This window comes from Chamaea fasciata, unplaced genomic scaffold (genome assembly GCF_029207755.1).
Source record: "Chamaea fasciata isolate MVZ Bird 193981 ecotype frontalis unplaced genomic scaffold, bChaFas1.0.hap1 SCAF_4, whole genome shotgun sequence".
Classification (NCBI taxonomy): Eukaryota; Metazoa; Chordata; class Aves; order Passeriformes; family Sylviidae; genus Chamaea; species Chamaea fasciata.
Window position 1 is genome coordinate 4,591,239 of NW_027094089.1, and position 25,308 is coordinate 4,616,546.

General features: G+C 41.5%; 1 long non-coding RNA gene across 1 annotated transcript; it reads right to left on the reverse strand.

Moving 5' to 3' along the window:
• Nucleotides 1-9,460: 9,460 nt before the first annotated feature.
• Nucleotides 9,461-22,136, reverse strand: LOC136288046 (uncharacterized). The gene is made up of 3 exons (XR_010720471.1): nt 21,851-22,136; nt 21,203-21,321; nt 9,461-10,326 (listed from the first exon to the last, which is right to left on the reverse strand). It is a non-coding gene; the product is annotated as an uncharacterized lncRNA (long non-coding RNA).
• Between the last annotated feature and the right edge of the window lie 3,172 nt (nt 22,137-25,308).

Here is a 25,308-nt window from a genome sequence, read left to right on the forward strand (position 1 = left end):
GCAGGAATTTGATTATAGGATTTGCCACAGAAATCTGCCAAGAAGTACAGCAGTGGAAAAAGCTGTCTTTAGTCCAGCACAAGTGATACAAGACTTCATCTTTCTGCATTCTATGTGACAGTGAGAGAATTCCCAACCATGATCTCTTGATGGTTTGTGTCTTTCCTAAAGGGATTTAAGCGTGATTAAGTATTGCATTACCAGGGTTTCTCTAGATTTTTGTTCTCAAGGTTTTGCCATTTTTAAGTACATGAGTGATAAAAATATATGTATATGAAGTTGGCAAGCCTAAGACCCCACAAATGGACATACTTAAGTTACATTCTCATTTCGTTTAATATCACATTAGGGATGTTCTTGTTTTTCAGCAAAATCCAAATCCATGTAGAAACTATGGACATCCGCTCCTTGCTGGCTGAAAAGAATTGCCTCTGTGTTTCCTGGAGTTACAGATTGGGGGAGTGCTTTTTAGCCCAGGTTCAGGGGAAGGCTATGAAGAAAATCAGAGGAGCGGAGCACCTGTCTTGTGAGGACAGGCTACGAGAGCTGGGGTTGTTCAGCCTGGAGAGGGCTCCGGGGTGACATTCCTACTGCCTTTCAGTACGTGAAGGAAGTTGGTAAGAATGACAGGGAGACTTCTCAGGATCTTCAGGGATAGGATATCGGGCAGTGGCTTTAAAGTGAAGGAGAGTAGATTTAAATTAGATTTAGAAAGAAATTTACTGAAAGGTTGGTGAGGAACTGAAAAGGGTTGCCCAGAGAAGTTCTGAATGCTCCAGAAGGGTTCAAGCCAAGGTTGGATGGGGCTCTGAGCAACCTAGTTTAGTGGAAGGAATATCTTCCCACAGCAGGGGTTTGGAACTGGATGATCTCTAAGGTCCTTTGCAATCCAAGCCATTCTATGAATTGATGATTCTATGAACTGCTGAGCATGGCTATGCAGCAAAGCAGAATGTGGTAGCTTTTTGGAGAAACTGAACCAAGAAAAGTACTGCGATTTAGACTGACATGCTTAAATTAACAGGAAAAACTAACCATGCTTTCATGCTTACTGCACCTTGCACTGCTAGCTGGGAAAGAAAATTACCAGCTTGTTTAAGGGGGAAGAGGAAGGAGTAAACATCTGACCAAGAGAAGTGAAACCATTCATGTATATGATGTTTTACCCATACATTCTGCTCTTCAGTCTTTCCTTCATTTTTTTCCCATGATGTCAGAGATAAGATGCATAACTTTCTATATAACAGGCTTGTGCTGTATAACATTTGGAGACAAGGATGTGTCAGGTGGTATATATGCAAAAGGAAGCTTGCTAATCTTCCAGTTATGCCAGCTGCATGCTGCAGCAATATTGGTGGAGGCAAGATTTGTAATCAACATGGTTTCTGTTGGTAGAATACCTCATATACCAGCTGTCACTGGTATAACTAATTTCACATGGAAGGATTTGCTTAATTTAGCATGGCAAGGATTTTGCAGGGGTTCTCACTAGAGAATTGATTGCATTCTCACTAGAGAAAAAATTGTGTGTTCTCACTAGAAGTGTTCCATCAGGTAATGCTGAGCATGCACCTGCCTTACAGCCTGCCACCTGCAGCCTTACTGCAGACAAAATACAGTCTGCCGGCTGTGAGCTCTACTTCCCTATTTAGGTGAACCCTAGCCAGAAATGTGAGTGTGGCTGCAAAGTTTGTTAACAGTGTTTTGCACCAGGAAAACCGCATCAGGTCACTGGATCTCTCCCCACTTTAGACAGGCTCCAGAAATGGAAAGCAAGTACAAGCCATCTAGTAGATCAGTTATGCTTTGCATTGGAGCTCTCCGAGAGCTGGGGGAAGAATAAGAAGGGTCTAACATGCTGGGTGCAATATTTAAATAAATCCCTGAATAAGGCTTTTTTTTTTAATCATTTTCATCTTTTTTGATCTGACCACAGTTTAATTTTGCAATTAAAAATTTTAAATTAATCTTACATTTAAGAAAACCCAAAACGAATGTAACATGTTTAAGTGTTTAAAATTAATGACCCAAATAAATGCTTTTTCATTATGTTTTGCAAGTGCTGTAGAAATGGTTTAGTCATTGCTAATACCACTAAGTCATTGCTAATACAGGAGAGGGTGAACAAGTAACATGCTATAATCCAAATCAACACTAGAGAGCATTAAAATAACTAGATAGGCCTGTAGTAATTTGACTTGTTGGGGCGGAGACCACTAGAAACCAGATCTGAGCATCATGCTGAACTGTAAAATCCTGGTTAGCCCTCTCAACCACAATGTGTACTTAGAAAGGTGAAAAAATATTGGAATTTTTCTGCAAAAGTAAGTGGCTTTATTTTAAACAGAACCTGTAAAAAGGTCCAGCAAAGTTTTGGGAAGTAATTTTTCTTATCTTTGTGCTACCAGCCTTACAGTAGTGGTGCCTGTAGCCTCTAAACAAGTTTCTCTCCTCTAAAGCATGGTCTGACATTTAAAACATGTCATCAAATGCATTCCATACAACATAACTCCATCAAGGTCAGAGTTGATAAAGTCAACCTACAATAAAAATCTGTCCTGCTGTTCCCTCACTAAAATAAAAATGAATGACATTGAGTCAAATTCTTCTTCATTCCTTAGTAGACCAGGGAAAGTCACAGTCTTTGTCTTTGGATTATTTGGTTTTGTGTTAGGAACTTGTGTCTTCACTGGGGTTTTTTTGTGTCACATTATTTTGTACTAGAGCCAGCAATTTGTGGGAAGTTTTCATGTGTGTTTTCTCATAGATAGTGCAGCAGCCCTGGGCACAGGGCTCCCAGTTTACACTCCCATGATGCAGCAGCCTACTGTTCCTGGGTTGCCATGTCTCTCCCTTTGACTTCAAGCACAGATGACAGGCTTCTTTTACAGATGCTTTCCACAGAAGGGATCACACAAATGGAAAATAATTGAATAGAGCCATATTACCTCTAAAAATTTTATCACTTTTGGCTCATTATAATGTGTAGGAATGCACCCCCACACCTGAACAGATGTTTCCAAATAAGGAAAAGGGGTTTTCGTTACACCCCTGACTTTAATGGAAAGGCACCAGAACTTTCTGTGTCCCTCTCACTGTGGTTAGCTCTGTGCCAAGATAAGAGCACTACTGGACTTTGGAAATGTTTTTCAAAACCTGTAGCTGTTTCTATTGGCAGCAAGCTAAATTATTCCTCCTTAATCATTGTATACTTAAGAAAGAGCACAAAGCTGCTCAGGTGCTTCTTAGGGTGTCTAGTCAGGTGTCAGATGCTTCTCTGGAACCTGTGCAGAGCTTTTGTTCTTTTGTTTCTGTATTGTTTGCTACTTTCTATTTTATTAAACCCTTTGCTTTACAAAACACACCCAAAGAGCCCTCTGGCAATATTATCAAGCCATCCTGGGAGGTTGCAGGTCAACTCTCAGACTTGATACATCTTCACAGGGCTCCTTACACTCTGGCCAGGCATAAGACTGTATCAATAATGCTTCCCCCCCCCCCCCCCCCCCCCCCCCTTCAGATATGTGCTTCAATATTGCAATTTTTTTGCTTACAAACTGGAAAGACCATTCACAGTCAGCAGTCCAGGAAACAGGGTATGTTCCTAAGACCAAACCTTTCAAATCTCTATTTCAGCCAGGCACCCAGGTCCATCTGGATTTATACTCCAGACGGAGGGTAGCCCTCAGACCCTGTGTACCTGCTAGAAGGGATATGGTGGTACACAAGCCAGTGGTAACACTGATGGGAAATGATGCTGAGGAACACTTCCTTTCCCACAGAACAGCACTTGATTGAAAACAGGCATCCAGCTCTGGAAGGATTCATTTGTCACTGCCACCTCCTACTATGTCCTGTTTACTGAAACCTCTCTACACACTGAGTGTTTCTTGTCCAAGACAATACTGAATCATAATACTTAATCATGCTTAAATCCATTAAGGAACAGATATATTTACAGAAGCTCTGAAATACAGCATAGATATCTTACTTTGTTTTAATTTTTTTTTTTTTCATTTTTACTAGTATGTTGTCTTTCGTAAAGTTTTTGTAAGGAGGCACTTACTGCATTTCCCTCACTAGATGAAACATATACTTTAATTTGCTAAACTGTATGGCCTTTTTTTATTAAATGGTTTCTAACCCTTTTATATCTACAGCAGAGATACTGATATTATTACTAACAATTCTTCCAAAATTACATTTCAAATCTTAAAACTGCTTAGGAGACAGGCATGTATAAAAGTATGTTCTCTTTTGTTCACCCAATTTATACATTGTGGCAGGGAAAAAAGACAGTGTTTCATGTTCCTCAAACCATTCTGGGTACCTTTCAGGTCTGCATTTTATTATCTTATTTTATGAACTGGTAGTACTAGTGGACTGACATGATCTGTGAAGGCAGTGAAAATACTTTCTAACTTGAAAATCAGTCATTAAGAGCAACTGCTATTTTGAGCAAAGTATTTTATCTTTGCTTGATCACAGTATCTCCTGTTTGTACTCTAATGAAACAAGATGTTTCAGTTTTTAACTTCCTCACCCAAGGAAGTTCTGGTCTGTTCCAGACCAGAACATAAAAACCAAACTGAGCAAAGAACAGTCACTCAAGAAAAAGCCACTTCTCCATTTAGGGCTATTTTTTTTTTTTACCCTGGGGGTAAACTAAGGACTGTAAAAGCATTGCCCACATGATGAGGGTTACAGTTCTCTTATGAATATACAGGAAACGCTACAAATATATTGATGGCATCATCTTTTCAACTTCTGCATGCTTTTTGAGGTAGCCAAGGGAGGGAGGTACCTGTAGTGGCTGGATATCGATACTGGAATCTAAATGGGATTTCAGATTTTCTTTAATTGTCATGATATTCAAAACCATCAAAGAAAGGTAAATCCACTCAGTGGAGCAAGCAGACGATTTGCAGCTACATTGAGTGCTTCATGTACCCAACCCAGCATCATGTCCTCAAGCTCAGACTGGGGACAAACAGCCCCCAGGTCCCTGGGGACAGTTGGGGTGGCAGCAGGTGCCTCTGTGGCTCACCTGTCCTGGCCTTCATGGCCCTTCCATCCCCCACCTGCGAACTCTCATGAGCACAGTTGCACAGCCCAGCTGGGGAGGAGGAGGAGGAGAGGCAGGAAGGGTGAATCAACATCCACCTACCTCCATCTGATGCTCTCTGCTGTAGTCTGGCCTCACATGCAGCAGCATACAAGGGATGTGCAGCAAGCAAGGCTCTGCCTCCTGTTTCTCTGGAGCTCAGGAGCTTGCCTAGCCTCTGGCCCTGTGCACAGGAACAGCTGTGCCTGAGTGTGCTAGTGCTGTGCAAAGTCTGGCATTCCTCTAGCATATGCAGGGCAGGAATTTTTGCTGCCCTCATTAATAGGCAGGTACCAGTCTTGCTTGTGCCACAAGCCAGGCACAGCTTCTAAGATTTAGCTGCCTCTTGTGAAAGAAACAAGACTTAATGAATAAGCAAACAGGCTGCTCCCACCTAAAATTTTGTAGGTTTGCCATATTTTAGTGACCTTGAATAGGCTAATTAGGGAGTTTCTCTTGACTGATACTCCCAAATTAACTGTTCTTGGCGATGGTGCTAAAGATAAGTCACTAGCTGCCTCCAGCTTTCTTTCATTTCTTGCTCCTACATGAGCAATATACAAACAGTCCAGACTTACTCTGCTCCTAACAGGGAGGAGTAGGAGGAAGGCCCTATGTGAGGAGAGTGGGACCATGGAGCTAGAGGTGGCATTACCCTTGGGTTAATGAACTGGAACAGTCTCTCTGCTGGCCTAGGACCTGCAGGCATGAGAGGTTATAGAGCAACCATATCAAACACTGCTGATACACTAGGTACAGCCACTCTGGAGGATATGCAAGATGGGAACCCACCCTAACAGCCCCCTGCCCGGCATGACATAAGTATGTATTAGTCACTTACCAGAGCTTTATTTTAATTTACTGCTGTCACTGCGACAGCAGCATTCTTACGCAGGCATTTCCTGTTTTTCTTTCTCACATAGAGAAGCAGATGTTTTCTGAGCCATAAAACAGAGTCAATCACTTTTCACAATGACACTGATAACAACATCCAGCCCCACAGCCTAAACCCAGGGCTTCTCTAGAAAACCACAAGCTACAGTCTGCAGCAATGAGACTACGTGCAACAAAAGCATGACATTTTCAAAGATGATCTTTCAGTATAGTTCAATTGGAACAAATTCTACAGAGAAAAACATTTGGAGCTCATTTTATAAACAAAATTAAGTACCATAAGTGAGTCCTCACAGGTCATGGTAGCTCCTCAAACCCATTGAACAAATGTTTTGGGACAAAGGTAAGGACAAATAGATAGCATTGCTGTCCTCTCTGTAAGAGGTTTCCTGGAGAGTTTTTGACTCTCGCTTGTTGTATTGGACAAGAACTTACTATAATTGTAACATATTTTGACTGAGGCATAGTAAGGGCAGCTTCATTTATGCCATGGCCAGTATAGCTTGCTATCACAGCCCTGGTTTTATAACCAATTTTCAGCATACAGTACATTTACTGCTTATTCTAAAATCCTATTGAGTGTTAAGGGTAAAGCATTGATGGAGGCTAGGTCAACTGGGCAAACTTGTCTCCCGATATTGCAGGCAGCTTCAGGGTGAACCCCTTCCCTGGCAGGGATGCCTGCAAAGAACACTCACTTTTAGAGGGTGAGTAAAAAGCATTACCGCACAGACATAAAGTCCTAAAGTAGCAACATAGGTGCTTTGTTGCTTTGTAATTGTGACTTCTGCAAGGCCAGAGATTCTAATCCCATACATTTCTAGCCAAACCTGCTTATATTATAGCATTTTAGTCTAAGTCAACCTAGCTGCACCTAGACTTCCCTGAAAAATTTAGAAAGCAAGGGAGTCTTACTGAAGTTTGTGACTCAACAGGAGGGACAATGACCTGATTATACTATAATCTATTGCAGTAGATGACAGAGTGGTTATTTAGTTATACTTCCCTGGCAGTATTACTATATCAGCAATAAATCTAATAATAATCATCCACATAATCGCTGTGCTCTCCTCATACGTAGCTGAGAGCTTTCTCTCAACACCTCTTTCATAGGTACAAATTATGCAGCTGGATGTTTACTGTGGCAGTTCTTTTCACTGCACTACAAATTTTAATCGCACTAAGAATGAAGACATAAGATAGAGAGTGGCAGAGCGCTCGCTCGCTCTCTCTCTCTGCTAATAGCTCCTTTTGTTGTGTAGTCAGAGTTCTATCCAGAAAATTTTTCTAGGCTTTGTTGCTGCCATTTCTGCTGGAGTCACTGCCAATATAATTTGCACGTGTCTTGGTTTTGGTATCATGGTCTTGTGTGTAGGGTGTAGCAGCTGGTTCTATCAAGTATAACTGTTTCTTTAATTAAAGGCAAGTTATGACACTGTGCAATTTCAGTGCCATTTAGCACAATGAATTGCCAAAACTGTCAGCAACACTCACTCCATAATAGCTACTGTAAAATTCAGTGCCAGGTAGGAAGCATAACTTCATAACCATCCAAACACTAAGCCATTTTGCAGATTACTTCCACATGCTATTCTTGCTGTGCATTTTGTCACTGTGTTATGACTCCATAACTAAGCAGGGCTGGGAAAAGTTGACAGTATAGAAACACCCTCTACCAGTTCATTCAAAAAATTATCTTTTGATCTAAATTGAAGATATGGCAATCATTAATAACCATGAGATTTTCACCCTTTCCTTTGCTTTCACTGTGCATTCAAGGGACTTGCCATTCTTTTCCCCATCTTTTCAGTCTAGGGCAGGACTTAAAAGCCTTTCACCTACTAAAGGTCTGCTTTTAACTATATACAAAAGTACAGCTTTTTCAGGTTACGCAATTAGCATCTCCGACAGACTCTCCCATTTAAACGCACAGATCTTGCACTGCCTCTCCCCAAGTCAGACCTCAGCTTAGTATATCAAACATGCATGATGGAAATTACCCATTATCATCTACTGAAATCTTACACTCATTATGACAGAAACAGTGAGATAATAAACCATTATGAAGAGGAACACTAATTACAAATTATTGTTCTTTTAAATCTGAGAATTTACTAATAGAACTAAAAGAACTGCCTATCACAGATTCATTTAAATGAGAAATGACCCTTAAGATCATTGTGTCCAACTGTTAACCTAACATTGCCAAGTTCACCATTAAACCATGTCCCAAAGTGCAACATCCGCATGTGAACACTTCCAGGGATGGTTATTCCACCACTTCCCTGGGCAGCCTGTCCCAATGCTTGACAACCCTTTTCATGAATAACCATTTCCAAATATTTAATCTCTCCTGATGCAGCTTGAGGCCATTGCATCTGGTCCTGTCACTTGTTACTTGAAGAAAAGACTGACTGCCACCATGCTACACTCTCAGGTATTTGTAGAGAGCAATAAGGTCTCTCCTCCAGATTACACACCCCAGCTCCCTCAGCTGATCCTCACCGGACTTGTGCTCCAGACCCTTCCCCAGCTCCACTGCCCTTCTCTGGAATTGCTCCAGCACCTCAATGTCTTTCCTTTTCTGAGAGTCCCAAAAATAAAACCACAAGATTTGAGTACATTTGAGTGCCAAGTACAGGAAGACAACCCCTGCTCTGCTCCTGCTGGCCACACCATTGCTGATCCAGGCAAGGATGCCATTGGCCTTCTTGGCCACCTGGACACACCCTGGCTCATGTTCAGTCACTGTCACCAGCACCTCCAGGTCCTTTCCAGCCACTCTGCCCCAGCCTGTGGCCTTGCCTGGGGCTGTTGTGACCCAAGGGCAGGGCCCAGCCCTGGGCCTTGTTGAACCTCACACCATTTGCCTCAGCCCATGATCCAGCTTGTCCACATCCCTCTGCAGAGCCTTCCTACCCTCCAGCAGATCAGCACTCCCACCCAGCTTGGTGTCATGTCTGAACTGAGGGTGCACTTGATCCCCTCATCCAGATCATCAGTGAAGGTACTAAACATGACCTGCCCCAGTGCTGAGCCCTGGGGAACAGCACTGGTGACTGGCCACCAGCCGGAAGTAACTCCATTCACTGCCACTCTCTGGTCTTTACTATTCAGGAATTTTTTTACCCAGAAAACAGTGCACCTGTCCAAACCCTGAGCAGCTGGTTTCTTGGAAGAATGGAGTGGGAAATGGCCAAAGGCTTTTTAAAAATATATGCAGAAAACATACACAGCCTTTCCTTTGTTCACTAAGTGTGTCACCTTGTCATAGGAGATCAGATTGGCCAAGCAGGACCTGCCTTTCACAAATCCATGCTGGATGAATGATGATACTCAGGATGACCTGCTCTATGACCTTCCCTGGCACCAAGGTCTGACTGAATATGGCCAGTCTGGATCTTCCTTCCAGCCCTTCTTGTGCCAGCCTCCAGCCAACTGGGACCTCCCCAGTTAGCCAGGACTGCTGATACACGATACAAAGTGGCTTGGTAAGCACTTCAAGCAGCTCCCTCAGTACCCTTGGCTAGATCCCATCTGGCCCTATAGACTTGTGTATAAGTGGTACAGCAAGTTACCTACTATTTCCCCTTGGACTATGCAAGCTTCATTCTGCTCTTTCATTTTGCTTCATTTTAAAGAACAGAAGGCACTTAAGTACTTCAGCCTTTTTCTCTTCGTTTGTCACCATCTGGCCCTATACCTGATAAAGGATTCTCCTTAGACCACTTGTTGCCTTTTGGAGTCAATGTTTTTATAAAAACATTTTATTTTATGGCAGTACTTTGGCTGTTACAGTTTTCTCTTTGCATATCCTCTTGGAATCTTTACGGTCCTCTTGAGTTGCCTGCCCCTCATCCAAAGTTGTTGTTGTTGTTGTTGTTGTTGTTTTTCCTGAATTCACCAAAGCTGGTCTTTTCCAGCAGCCCATCTGCCAGCTCGTATCATGTTGTATTTGACTGCTGAAAATCATCAGAGGATGCAAATAATGTTCTTGGGCAAAGGCTCACTAGGCGAATTGAGACATCAAGTCCTTTCTTTTGGCACTGGCCAGTGGGGAAGGGATACAGTACCCTGTGGAAGGGCAGATATGGCACAGTATTATCGGACTCATTTTACTGTAACACTTACACATGGGTGGAGAGCAGAAAACACAAAAGGCAGCAATGTATTTATCCTTGTTTCCTTCCATGCACAGTGAGCTCCTGTGCCAACAGCTCAGTGTTGACATCAGAACACACTGGCATCACTCCAGGCTACCTCCTCATTTCATCACTTCAGGATGGGTTTTTCCTTAGAAGTAAGTTGAGTGTATATTTGGAGGGCACCTAGAAAAAGCAAACACAAACAGCGTACCTTCTGAGTAAGCCACTGTGCAATCCTTGCCCTGAAGAGCTGATAATTACCATCCAAGAGCCTTTATTATGAGGATTATAATTACTGTATTTTCTTAAAGTTTTAATGCTGAACTTAGTTACAGTGAGAACCCAGCTTTTGTTTAAAATTTCTAAAAAAAGTCCTGACTTTCCCAGAAGTAAAAATCCTTAAAAAATACAACTTGCATATATTCTAATGGCTAAAAGTACAGACAATAAATGAAAAACTATGCTTATTATTTGCAAAATAGAATCAGCCTGGATAGTGACTGTCAACAGCTTCTTTTTAACTCAACTACAGACATGCTGTTACCACTGCCTAGTTTTCAATAGATCTGTGGTTTTTTTCAATTGCCTGGTAAGTAGTAGGGGTTTGGGAAATAAAGAGAGAGGCCTATAAAAAGGGCAAATATATACCAGTTAAAATGAATGGCAAGCATTACTTCACACCTCTATGAACAAGCACTCTAAAAAAGACTGATATTGTCTGGGGATGTCATGTTTGCCACTATGTTACAAAGTCAGTAATAAAAAGGGGAATTCACTGCTGAATTCATTCATTCGTTCAGGGATGAACCTGATAACTTTGTGTTCTTTTTCCGGCGTTCGGGGAGAGAGAGAACGGCTGTTGCTGGCTGGAAGAGTTTCACTGTGGCCAAAGGGATCCAGTCCTGGGAAATCTACTAGCACCGGTTCGGCCGGAATCCTGGGATTTTCTCTGCCACCAGCGGGAGCTGGGTCGGCCCTGCCTCGCCTTCGGCTTCTTCGGCTCTACTCCTTTTGCTACAGTGTGACCCTGCACCCCCTGCGCCGCCGGGAGATCCTGCCCCTGCCTGCTAGGACACTCTGCCATCCCAGCTACCAGCCCGGGACTCTTCCACTGTTTCAGCTTGGCGCTCTGAGGATCCTGCAGGGACACCGAAACCAAACTGCCCTGGGTTTTGTGAAACAAAGCCCTCAAGGTTCTTGGTACTGTTTTCGTTTGTTATTAATGCTGTAGTTGTTTGGTGGGGTTTTTTTGTGTTTGTTTGCTTTGTAATACATACTAGTAAAGAACTGCTATTCCTATTTCCCAAATCTTTGCCTAAGAGCCTCTGATTGTAATTCATAACTGAAAAAGAAAAAAAAAGGGGTGGAGGGGGCGGTTTACACCCTCCATTCGAAAGGAAACTGCAGTTGTTGTTTTTTTATTACCGGGCAGATACTTGTCTTCCCAAACCAAGACACTTTGTAAAGTTTTGCTCATGTTTAAATGGTTACTTCATTGCTGCAGATATTGAGAATGTGGAAAGCAATATAGGCAATGACCCTTCTTAATTTTTATTTCATATTTTTGAAGATTTTGCGGTGTTAGGTCACATCCTGCCAGGTCACTCTTAATAAACAGAACACAAAATGCCTGAACATTATGGTACTTTTCAATGTGGTGATAGGAGCACTGCTTAGGATGAAGAGATAGCTGAGCTGTAATCCCCTTTACACATATCAGTCCTCAAGGTAATGGGCAAAAAAGGGCAGTGATCCTCTTCCTTCTGTTTCTCTGAAGATTTTTTGAGGGGGAGAAGAAGGTTGAGAGCAAGCAAAAACTTTTTTTTTTTTTTTTTTTTTTTTTTTTTTTTTTTTCTTTTTTTTTCTTTTTTCTTTTTTCTTTTTTCTTTTTTTTTCCCCAAATCCAATGGTAAAACAGGTCCAGAATCCTCCGGATTAGAGACCTGATGTCTCACAGGCATGGACCAGGCTGCACCTTTATTTTCAACAGCTTCCTCATAAGCCCTTAGGCATGGAGGGCCCTAATTCACTGCCTGCAGTAAGGACACTCCAAAGCATACTGCTGTTCTGGGGCAGGTTTTTGTCTTTGCAGTCAGAGTGTCTGCTTTAGTGTCAGGCTTTTACACAGCAGAAACAGCCAGGCATCTTCTCCCCCAGCTCCACTCACACAAATCTTCCACAAGAGGGTATCTGTAATTCCCATTAAGGCCAAAGGAAGCCAGTCTGTTGCAGCAGGGACAGCCCTGCCTGCAGTTCATCCAGAGGTCTAAGCTCACTGGAGCAGCCTCCTGCTGCTCTGCCCAGTGTGGGAGGCTGACAGGAACAAGACTACTTTCTTTGCAGGGAATTGGAAGCCAAATACCAAGAGTTTTATCTTTTTGGAACAGGTTTTTACCTGAACTACCTAATTATTTTTCACAAATCCTTCAGATCTTCATGCAATACTTCATTGTATTCTCCTATGACCAGGACTGAATATTTAATTACATATTAATTACATATTTTAATGTAATTTTTCTATATAAGTAGAGGTAAATTAATTGTATTTCAATTATTTTCATGTGCATACCAAAATTTGTGTGCTATAGAAAAACCCTGTCTTTCATCAGGTCAGGAAAGGTAATACAGTTATTACTCCATCCTAGAAAAACCAGATCAACCAGCTTTTCTGCTAAAGTCTAAACAAGCCTAAACACACTGGGCAGAATAAAATCCAACATTTTCTTTATTTCAAATCCCTGGAACCACAGATTGGTAGGTAGGTAGAAAAGCATTTGGCTTCATTTTGCAGAAAATGCACAGCAATAAGGCTGGTGTTGAAGCTGCCAGCATCAAGTGATATGTTGAATTAAATATTCAGACTTAACCTTTGCAGCCCTAGGAATATACCTTTCACTGAGCAAACATTTGTGAAACATTTGGAGTTTCTTAATCCCCACACCCATACTCCTAGTTAATTTGCCATCAAACCCAGTGTCAATAGCTAACATACTGAGTAGCTGAACTTGTAGGGAGCTAAAATCCAAGTACCGGTGCTCCTACACCTTAGCCTTTTATACTGTTTTGCAGAAAGATTTTTCTTGATTGCTAAAAGACTATACAGAGGTAAGATCACATTGTTTCAATGAAAAATTATTAAACATGTGGTAAAAAGGTTTACTTGGATTTAGCAAAGGAAGCTGGTGGGTGTGAGTTCATCAGAGACCTTCCCCAGCAGTGAGGGAAATTGGCAGGAGGTCTCTGACCTCAGCCAGCTGCAGCAATACTTGGTTGGTAGAGAGGAATAAAAAAGGGGAAAACAGCTCCTCACTCATCAAGAGCCAGAACTGAGAGCCTTGTTGCTTTAAGCACATCAGAAATAGTGCCAGGTAATAGGACAAGAAACAATGAGCAGAAACTTATGTGCACTAAGTTCCACCTGAACATGAAGAACTTCCTTACTGCACAGGTGACCACACACTGGAACAGATTGATTCTTGAGTATCTCCAGTGAAATTCTCCACAGCTGTGGACACAATCCTGTGAAATGTGGTCTGGGATGACCCTGCTGGAGCAGGGAGGTTGGACATGACCCACTGGGGTCCCCTCCAACCTGACCCATTCTGTGATTCTGTGAGAAAGAGAATCTCAGAAGAAACTGTGCCTGCAGAAGCCAAGCCCAGACTTGCAGTGGATACTGAACTAGAACCTTGGCAGAAGCAGGGATGTGAAGCCTCTGTAACAGATCCTGGCTTGTGCCAAGTACACCACTACCTGAGAACTGGAAACAGGCTATCAAAATACTAAGGTTAACCCTCACATGAAGCTGTTGAAGACAGGCTCTCACTGAATGCTCTTATGCCTGCATCTTGGAGTAAAGCATCTCGCTCCACATCATCACCTAGCATCCAAAGTAGTGAAAATTGCCTGGGACTGATATAATCCAATGCAAACAGAATAAATACAACTGTCAGAAGAAACTATTTCACCCCTCCCAAAGGAATTAATTGCTTACTCCTTGCAGTGGGAGCTGATTAGCAATCCAAGCCCTGCTTCCTCCCTGTGCATCCCTCAAAGACATTTAACAGTTTTAGACACAAAGAGGAGAAAAGGGAAATGTTTCCCTTTGAAATGATTCTGTGCCTTGCAGCAATAGCCCCACATCTGTGGTGGGCTCCAGTACTGCTGCGCTGCGCTGAGGTTGTTGGTGTACAGTCTTGTATGGGTTCACTTCTCCCTGCCACCCCAAAGGAAGTCAGGGCAGAACCAGGGGCAAAAAGGCATCTGGAAGAATGACATTCCTACATGGTCCTCCTGAAGCAAGGCAGATGGAAGTTTTCTCTCCTTCCCATCTTCTAACAGTCTTGCATTTTTACCTCTTCAGTGGTGAAAGTGACTGCTCTGCACATGCAGCAAATAACCTGCAAATACTAACAACTCTTTACTTCTTTAGAAGATTTTGCTTCTAAATTTGCATTGACTAAGCATTTTCATAATCAGCATCTAGAACATATTACATCTAGGCCATATACACGCTATATATCTGCAGTTTAAAAGTTAGAAAAATTTCAGCTGAGCAGAGGAAAAAACATTTTTCTAAATATGAATTATAATAATTACTATGTTGTTCATTAAACTTAAAAAGAAGTTATACCATTCATAATAAAAGTATTTTTGGTCATAGCATTAGCTTTTTTTAATAATGTGGCAGGCTTCAATTTTGGGCCAATCAACAGTACTGAATATGATAAAGTGTTTGTGGATTTTCCCTGATTGTGCAGACAGTGGGAGGTAGGGTGAGACACTGGGAAGGGACAAGGGTGTATCCTGCCACACTGAATAAACACTGTGAGAATAGACTGCCTGTGTGGAAAGCCTGTGACTCAGCACAGCTGTGTGGATCTCCTCCTCACATCCTTCTTAGTACTGGGAGTTTCCAAATAATTTTCAGGCGTCCTGGTCAAGTGACACACTTTTTCCATTAAACTAATTTTTTTGTGGACATTGGACTCTGCTTCTAGACAGACCACAATCCCACTGATAAAATAATTACAGAAATAGTTCTAATCCCTGCGTTTTTAATAAACGATTCCTAAGTAGGACAAAAGCAGCCCCCTTTCACCTTAATGACAATGATGGCAAGAATTCCAAAAAAAGTTATCTGCAAACCACTTGAATTATGGTGAAACAGCATTTACTGTAGTTAGAGAGGGGGATGACACCAAAACTATGAAAAGACCATATATGCTCAAACCAAACAGACACAACTCTTTCATGTTAGAGCACTGGGAAATACAAGGGTTCAAACAGAGATTTCTTTTCAGCCTTTCTAATTTGCCCATCCTGAAGCCACAACTAACAATATCTGTTTGCAAGGAAGGTACATCACAAGGCAGCATGTACACAGACCTGTCCTATCCTTTCACGGTAACTTTTGATGCAGGGAACTCTGCAAAGTTATGAAGTGCCAGCATCTCTCTCAAATGGTGATCTTTAGTGCAGTCCACTGTTGTGGGTGCTTGCCCAACCAAACCTGCAGATCCTGCTAATGCATGACACAGTTGGTCTCTCTGGAGAGCACAGAATGGCTCCAGGAGTCCTCTCCATCAGCATTTTGTGGCTTTGCTGGCACGCAGAAGGGAACACAGAGAAGCAATGGAGGACATCAGAGTGTAACCCGAATGACATCCATAACGATACATGGCCATATTAAAATTAAAGTTCAACCTATACCTCAGAAGAGCCTGGGAACTATGGCAAATGACCACACTATTCAAAGGAAGACCCACTGGCCTGGATACCAGCCACAACAGTCACCATAAGCAGATGCACAGAAAAGAAAAAGAGGAGGACAAATACAAATGGTGTTTCCCCAATTACTCTCTCACTCTCTCACTACATTCCGCTCAGGGAAATTCACAAGTTAGTTATGGTTTCTCTTTAGTAATCCACAAGAGTTGCACCATCTTCCTGGGAATTTATGGAAACCTCTTGTATCGTTTGGCAAGAAACTAAACAGTTCTCCTACCTGCTGGATGTCCTTTGTGCCATGATTTTTATATTTGAATCTGATTCAGAGTGTTTGAGTAGTTGACCCCATCACCAGTTGTGTTGAACAGGTTGTGAATAGACTGAAGTGTTCCCAAGTGCCTAGTCAGGTCTTATACAAATGTGATTCAATACTTTCTATCATGTGCCATAAACATTGTTGGACTCTTGTCAAAGGCTAAATTGTTACTGTGACCATTTTGTATGTTAAGCCCAGCAGCAGAAGTTAACTTTCATCCTGTTCAATGTAGCCTGCAAGAGCCATTGGTATGACTATTGCTTAACTTCTTTGATAATAATCTATTGGCATAAAACTACAATAGTCAAGACATTAGTCCCTGCCAAAACAATCATTTCTTCTACTTGCCTTTTGAACTCTAACATCATGCATCTTTTTAATATCATAAACCAGGGCTGTTGCCACGTGAACTGCAACAGTCACTCATTGCCCTTGGACCTCTAAAGCACATATCTGAAACACTCTCTCTTTTACATCAACACAGGCATGACATCAACTAGACTGGAGAACTGATGCTGTTAAAATTCTGCTTCTCTTTGGAAAAGTATGCCATGATTCTTGTGTAGTTTTCCCAGCCTATGGGACAACCCCGAGGGATGGTATGGGATAGTACAAGTCGATGCACATTGTGAAGAAAAAAAAAAATCTATGGCCTTTCAAGTATTTTTCTTTTCCCCCATCCTTCTACCAGATGGCAGCAGTAATATTTCACTATCATGATGACTAGAAAAATTACAATTGTTCATATCTTATTTACATCACTGATAAACTAAGAACACATGTACATAACATGGATATCCTGACATACCAGCTAAATAGTCAGGTCAAATTTATGGTCTGAAGTAAATGCATGATTCTGTCAAAATTTTCACAATTGTTTAGAAGATGTAGCCAAAATGTTGTAATCCATACTGCAATTTACAGGGCAATTCAGACTAGCAGCTATCATAAACTTCCAAAGGCTGCAGAATAAAAATGGGGAAATAATCAGATACAGTACAAACCTTAGACTCATTCAATTTTAAAACGTGATATTGTGATTCAATAAATCATATTTTCCTAAAAGTTATGACTTTTAATTATTACAATATTAATTTTCAAGGATGAGTAAGAGACAGGTCCTAAAAATAGGAAGCTGATGAAGCAACTACAAACACTGTTTAGAATAGGCGAGTTTTCAGATTTAGGAATTTTGCTCTTAAGCCCTCCTTTATTTTAAAATGTTCATATTGTTCATATAATTTTTACATCAATCAGCCCTGTCATAAATGAATGTCACATGTTTATCTGTTCAACTGAACTAAAATCTTGGCAGAGAGATACGCCATCAAGTTCTCAGAATTAATTTCTATTTTATTCTTTGTAAGTATCACTTGGAATCTAAAAAGATTATCTGATTAGACAGATTCCAGCATTAGCAAGTGCTTAACTGGTGTGCACAGGATGTCATTATTGCCATTAGATGGATGCTGACTCTTGGCATTCATTCACAACTGAAATTGTTGCTGAACTGAAAGCATTACTGCTTGGGAAAACTCAAAGTTCAAGGAACCATCAACAATTCTCAGAGTTCACCAATTCCTACAGCTGTCTCAGTACTTATCTACACTGTGACAATTACATAATGCCAACAAAACTGAGGTAATCGAAACCGACACCATCTGAATCTGACACGTGCAGAATGCACAGGCCAAATCACAGCTCACATTGTATCAGCTGCACACTTCAGCAGTAAAGCACCCCCTGCCTTTTATTGATTATGGCTTAGGTTAAAGCAAGTTTACAGTTTTAACTTGGTGTAGGTTTCATGAGACTCTTCTGCGTAAGACTATTCTTCCTTTCACACAACTCTTCCTCAGCCCTGCTTCTCCACATACACTTTTCTCCTCTGTGGATTTACTTAAATGCTGCACAGTATGTTGTAGCTCTGACAAGCAGATAAAGGGATCTTGAGAGGGAAAGAAAAAATGTATCACCAAGTCATCACTCATAAATCACTGCTTTTTCCTTTGCTTTGTGAATTCCTTTTCCATAGGCATCCCCTACATATGAGCTAGAAGTCAAAATTTGAGAAATGTGATGTGAGGAGTAGTAAGAGTGGGGTAGCAGAACCACACTCAAAAAAATGTATACTTCTAGTAAACTGAGAAACATGAAAGGACATGAAAGGTAGAAGTAGATGCATAACGTACTGCTCTTTGAAGGTGGCGAGGTGTGTGGTTCAGTGTCACTCTCTTCATGGTCTTTATCTCAGACTCAAAAAGCAGTTATTCCCAGTGTTCACCAAACATTGTTGTTTGTGATTGGTATTTTTCCACACCTCTGGTCTAGCTCTTCAAAATGGGTAGAAATCTCATGGGGCTCCTCAAAGGTCTACTGCTACTCTGAAACCTGTTTGGTGGCGGTCTTCCTGGGTGCTCCACCTGATGTTTCTCCCTCTGGGCTCCTGATCTTTCATTTGATTGGGAAAGCTGTCATTGTCTGTGTGGTGAGGAAGCAAGAATGCAGGGGGGCTGAATGAGTTTCTCTGCCAAAAGGTAAAAACATGATGATATCAGCAATATTCCTCTTCGTTGTCTGACTCACAATTGCTCAATAATGTTGAGCATGACCTAAAGATCTGAAGCGTTCCTAGCCAGAATCAGATCAGACAGGGTCTAGAAAGCATTTCAATAGCTTGTTGTTGGTGGTTTTTTTTGAATGGAGGTACACCTCTGTGAAACCACTGAGGGTGACTCACAAGGTAGAACACTATATCAAATCTTACTGTATTCAGATTATAAACAAAAGTAAGACCACTGAGGTCAGTGCAATACAGGACTGGCATTTGATTCAGGTAGAAACATTGTTATGGAGTCACTAACGGCTGTGCTGGAGGCATTACTTATGACATTATCTAATTCTCCTGCCAGGATGAACTAGACATACCTACATCATTCCTGTTTGTCTAGACTTTAAAAGTGCCAGTGGTGGATGTCCTACAGATTCTCTAGAAAACGAGTGCTCAGTAAAACTGGCACTGATTGTTAAAACATTTTTTCCCAATATATAGCTTTGCCAACATTTCAGCCTACTCAGTGAACATGCAAAATCTGCCACAGCCCCAGGCATATTTTAGCTACATCATTAGCTCTCTCCACAGTCTTCTTTAGACTAAACAAAGTGTTTACAATACAAACGTTCTTCAGGTTATTCCAGTTGTTTATATCATCTCTGGACTTTGTCTGGTTTTCTTTAGGGAAGATTTGGATGGAGTAAAGAATATCCAACAAATAATACATCAGGTGCTCAACGGAGCAGCCAACTAACTACATGGAAGTATGTTACAGATAACAACCTTCTTTGATGCAAGACAACACTGTGGGCACACAGCATGTTTGTGATTCACTATGTAATGATTTAGATTACCTGAAGAGGAATTGTTATTTTACACACTCCACCCTATATCCCTTCCAGCACAGAGGTACACACAAGACCAAAATTTTAATAAACCCATACTGAAAGTAAATTTCAATTCCCTTCAAGACAATTTTACAAACTCAGCCTACACTAGTGGCTGTGCTGATGAGTTGTGAGAAATCAGTGCATCCCTATCTGTTTTATCTATGCAGAGAGAGTTCTTCCCCAGTTTTCAATAGCAGCAGGATAAGAAGTCACTATTATCTAAATAGCGATATTTCAAGTGTATCTATACATCTGAGCAGAGGTGCAAGTACAGGATCATCTGTGTTTTCATGAGCACACTCCGTGGAGGGCACCATAGGAAGACTGAATATGATGTCATAACTAAATCCCTTTCAAAATGCGTATGTAAAAGAATGCTGAATTAAGATTGAACAAAAGCCCAAAAGGGAGCATCTCCTACACTTTCAATTGCTTGATTTTAATACCTTAACATGCTTTTTTCACATAGCTGCAGGGACACTTGAGAGATGTACCATAGGCTAAACAACTATCAACACAAGTACAGAAGCACTGCTTTAAATTCTGCTTAGACCAAACTGTTTTGTTAAATTCACAAGTCCTCTACCACTGCAAGGTCATGGTGAACAAGAGTCAACTCTGTACTTCTATGTCAGCATGAAGCCTGGTTTGGGCCATCTATGTTTCTACACTTCAGGCATTGAGAATACCTAATATTTTAACCTAGACCTTTAACCACATTTCATTCTCATATCTTCAGCCCCATCCCAGGACACTGCTGGCAGAAGGTCAGGAAAATCAGGATAGTACCCAGTAACCATTAAGAGATCACCTAAAACAACCAAGACTACCTAAATGTTCTGGCAGCACAGTGATCCCAAAATGCCATAAATTACTATGCCACCCACACTGGCACCTCAAGTAGTAAAAACATAATAACACATCAGCACAATAGGCTAATAAAGAACATATCTTTCCATGGCCAGAATTTCAAAAATCTGCAAGAATCTTGGGGTAGAAGGGAGGGAATGGAACAGACTTCCTAAATACAGAGTGAAATGAAATGGATCCTTGCTCACAGAGAAACAGAAGATATATAGCTGCTGCCCATAATCTCTCATTTCCTAGGCTCCTTGCTGGACACATAGAGCAAGGGCACTAGTGACAACCCTTATGTAGAACCTAACAAGTCTGCCAGCAAGGTCAGCCAACTCAGCAGGAAATAGAGACCTGTTCAAAGACTCAGAAAAACAAGCAAGAGAGACCACTTAAGATGGCACAGAGGATTTTAAGAATGAGATACAGAAAGAGGAACTATAAAGAACTTTCATCATGTTGAAATGAGTCATCAAAAACACTTATTATATCCACGGTCCTGGTCTTGCACTACTAAAGCAGAGCCTTGCTGTAACTTAGTACCCAGGTACCCCCCTAGTTTCCAAGAAGAGGTGGCTAGCCTGAGGGCAGGCTAAAGTACTGAGAGATAATGCATCAGCTCTTCTGAATCAAAAATTAAATTAGTTTTTAAAATTAAATTCTTCACATTGTTTCATTTGACCCAAATTTCACCCTCCCTCTGAGAATTCCTACCTTGGCTGCATTCTTTGAAGGATATTTTAAGTGTTGTGCCAGTCCTACAAGACATATTGATTTTTAAAGTTAGGGTATTTTTATTTCTTCTCGCTTCTAGAACCAAGTTCTTCTTGCTCCTTTAGAAAAAAATGCACATATTTGTGTCAAACATACAGCACAACGAACCACACTTTCTCCCCCAACAGACATGCCGTATAATTAAAATAAGCAGCACACTACAAACATATTTGCCATCTGAATTCAGAAACTCCCATGGAACAAAAAAGTACCCAAAACAAACTCGACATAATAAAAATGCTCCCACCCATTTATTCTAAACTTCATGAGTACTGACAAGTGCCTTGCAATAAAACCACATTCATTTCTCAATCAATAAAGGGGTAACAAAGTATCTTTGACAGTAACATATCTTCATGATTACATGACTGTTAAAATGACTCAAGACTCAAGGAGTGTATCCCAGAAGGTCACCTTTGGAGCCCTTGTGCTAAACTGTGTTAAAACGAGACTCACCAACTACACAAAGTGCAAGGGAGGGTACCTTTCCAGTAATGGCCTTTGTCCCAGGGTGCACGAGACTCTCATGACAATATGCTCCAAACAAACATTGACAGAGCAGGGCATTACAAGCTGTTGTTCACTTACCTTTTGTCAGCTTTGGGTATGCTTTGATAAGCGATGATGTGCAAGGTCAAAGCTCTCTTCAAGCCACTGCATTTTCCCCAACTCATTATAATATAATGTAGGAGTGTATATAATTTTAATATTTATATACACATATGTATGTATTATATATGTGCAGAGTCACACACAGATATAGATAGATATAGACAGACGATATACATACGTAACAGAAAAGGAAATGTACAGCTGAAAACCCTAGGAACTACCAATTTGTAATAGAGAATTAAGGTTTCATAAGCCTCTACAATCATGCACTTATCCTGTGGCAGCTTTATTTATCTCAATTATTATCCAATGATAAACAAGTGTGAACAAGAACACAGCTGCTTTGTGTTTATTTACAAATTGTTAATTTTCTTTACAAACTCTTTGATAAACAGCATGCTAGGACTGCAAAGAGGTTTGACCAATCAGTTATCTTCAATAAAGACATCTAAAATCAGTAAGTTTTGATATTGCTCTGTTGAGATGTCCTAGTGATTTGAGCAGGGTAAGACCATTTCTAGTTTCTATTAAATATTTTTTAAGTCATGAGCAAGAACTAATTTATGGATTATACATGGGGAATCTTCGTAACAAATACCATCCCCTCTGAAAGTGTAAACTAGGAACTCTAATTCCTCAATAAATTGAGTAGAACAAAATCAGAACAAATGCCTGACTGGCACTGCACAGACTAAGCACCAGGAACTGCTTACAAGTGCCCAAGACCATTAGTTTGCTATAGAATCAGAGTAATTGGTGTTGGAAGAGATCTTTAATGATCATCCAGTGCAATGCCATTCCATGGGCAGGGACACCTTTTGTAAGACCAGGTTGCTCAAAGTCCCATTCAACCTGGCCTTGAACTCCTCCAGAAATGCTCCATCCACGAGGTCTCTTGGCAACCTATTCCACTGTCCCACCACTCTCACGGTAAAGAATCTCCTTCCTTCTCTCCTATCTAAATTTACCTTCTTTTTAGCTATCTAAATCTACCTTCGTTTTAGCTAAATATGTTACCCCTTGTCCTATCACTTGTCCTATGTTAGCCCTTGTCCTATCACAAGTAAAATGTACCTCCCCACCTTACTCAAAAGCTCCCTTTACATAAGGCAGCAATAAGGTCTCTCTTAGAAGACAGGTTGATAGAATTCCCTGATAATAAAATCACCTGATATTCCCCCTTACAAGCTCCATTTTTAACTGTTTGGGAATCTAACAATTTTATATCAATATAAGATTTTGAAGGAAGATTACCTTCACATCAATTACATGCTTCTGACACTTCTGTGAGAAACTAGACAAGCTACAAACCAACGTGGGCATCGTTTCCTTGTACTCACCTGAAGCAAAGATCAGAGCTGCATTTCTAGAAGATGCACATGCAGTGACACGTGCTTCTACACAGTGCTGCAACTCTGGTCTGCCACGGGACCAGATTTCACTTAGCAACAGCAATGAATACTTTTCCCACGTGTGCTCAGTCCCTTCCACTGTTGCTGGATCTAAGCAAAACAGAGAAGGAGCTGTCTGCTTTAAAAGTAAAGGGGACAAAAAGATGGACTGGATGGAATAAATCAAGAGAGAACTAAGAATGAAAACTGTAACTGGGCACTGGAAGGAGAGCACCAGCTACAGCAGAATTGGATGAGAGAAAGACTGACCACTCCTTAGTAACAGAGATCTGAGAGGAAAACCTCTGAAGACTAGTAAAGGGAGGCTAGATTAAAAGCCAGATCAGAAGACTACAGCCCACTGAACAAGGTGATTAAAAGCAGGATTAAATGCCTATGAGGTTTATAATGGCAAAGTAAAGAAAACAGCACTAAAAGTGAGACAGAGAGACAGGGAGGGAGGCTGGAGGGACGGGTTATGACTTTCCCAGTGTTTAGCAAGAAGGCTGGGACTTAGATGAGAAATCCATGAACTGTGTGGAGGACTAACAGGAACTGTACTTTAAGTATGTAGTAACTTATAAAAAAGACACAAAAACAAGAGGCCCCTAATGTCAACTCTGATACCCCAAACTTCCCAGTGCCATTTACCTTCATCTCTCTGTTCTCCTAGACAATACACAACCCTCTATTCCCAGCTGTATCTCATGACCGTAACAGAAAGACCAAAAAAAAAGGGTCTTTTTCTCTTTCAGAACCACATAAAACAGAGTATGTTCATATCACGCTCATTCAAAACAGGAAAAAGAAAAGGCAAGTTTATCACTGTTTGAATGTAGAGCATTTTGCAGACAAAGTCAGAGAGAGCATTACTCTCTGCAGGTGTGAACCAGAATTGAACACACGGTTTTAATTTTGGAATTTGGTAAGCAGTGTGCTTGATTTGACAACCATGAAACCTTCAAAATTCATATCTGTGAGGATAAATAGAAAACACTGATGACATGCTCTGTGCCTAATTTTGTTCCTGAAACCCCTCTTTGCAAAACCAAAGGGAAGTTAGTATATTCTAAGCTTAAGTGAAGCTGCCAAGTGCAAACATCCCTTACTAACTAACCCTTTCTTACTTGGTCATGACAGCACAGCACCACAAATGCACTGGGTTAAGCAGCAATTACACATTTTCCTGTCCATCTGTCATATGACAAATATAACCTATATATGACATATCTGGGCCCAGTGCTGTTTAACTTGTTCATCCATGACTTGGATGAAGAACCAGATGCTTCCTGTGAGAGTTTGCTGACAACACAAAGCCGGAAGGAGTGGCTGATATCTGGAGCACTGTGCAGCTACCCTTGACAGACTGGACCCCATCAATGTCTTCTAATGATCTGAAGGGAGGCTGTCAAGAAGATGGACCAGGCTCTTCACAGCTGTGCCAACCAATAGGATAAGAGAGTAACAGGCAGAAACTGATGCACAGGAAGTTCCACCTGAACATAAGCAAGAACTTCTCTATTGTGAGGGTGACACAGCACTGAACAGATGAACCAGGGAAAGTGTCAAGTCTTCGCCAGAGTTGTTCAAAAGCTGACTGGACAGGACAAAATCCTAAGTAACACACTCCAGAGGACCCTACTTGGGCAGGGAGACTGAACGAAATTAGTTTCTGTGACCACTTCCAACCTGACCTGTTCTAAGAGTCCAGGGTTCTGTGATGTTATAACGCAGAAGAATAAGAAACCTGGAAGGCACAACACAGCGTGTTACGAGGCCGCTGGAGTAACACGCTCCCCCTAAACGCTCCTGGGCCCTGCCGGACCCAGAGCAATCGCGCTCCGCCCGCAGCGGTTCGGCACGGACCGTGGCCGCTCCAGCCGCGCTGCTCGGCCGTTCTGGGCAGCCAGGGGCCATTAACAGCGCGGGCCCCGCGGGCAGGGCCCACCGCCGGGCTCCGCCACGGGCGACCGCGGACTAAGAGCCCCGGGAGCCGCTCCCCCCCTCACCGGACGGGTGGACGGTGACCGCTGACCAACAGCC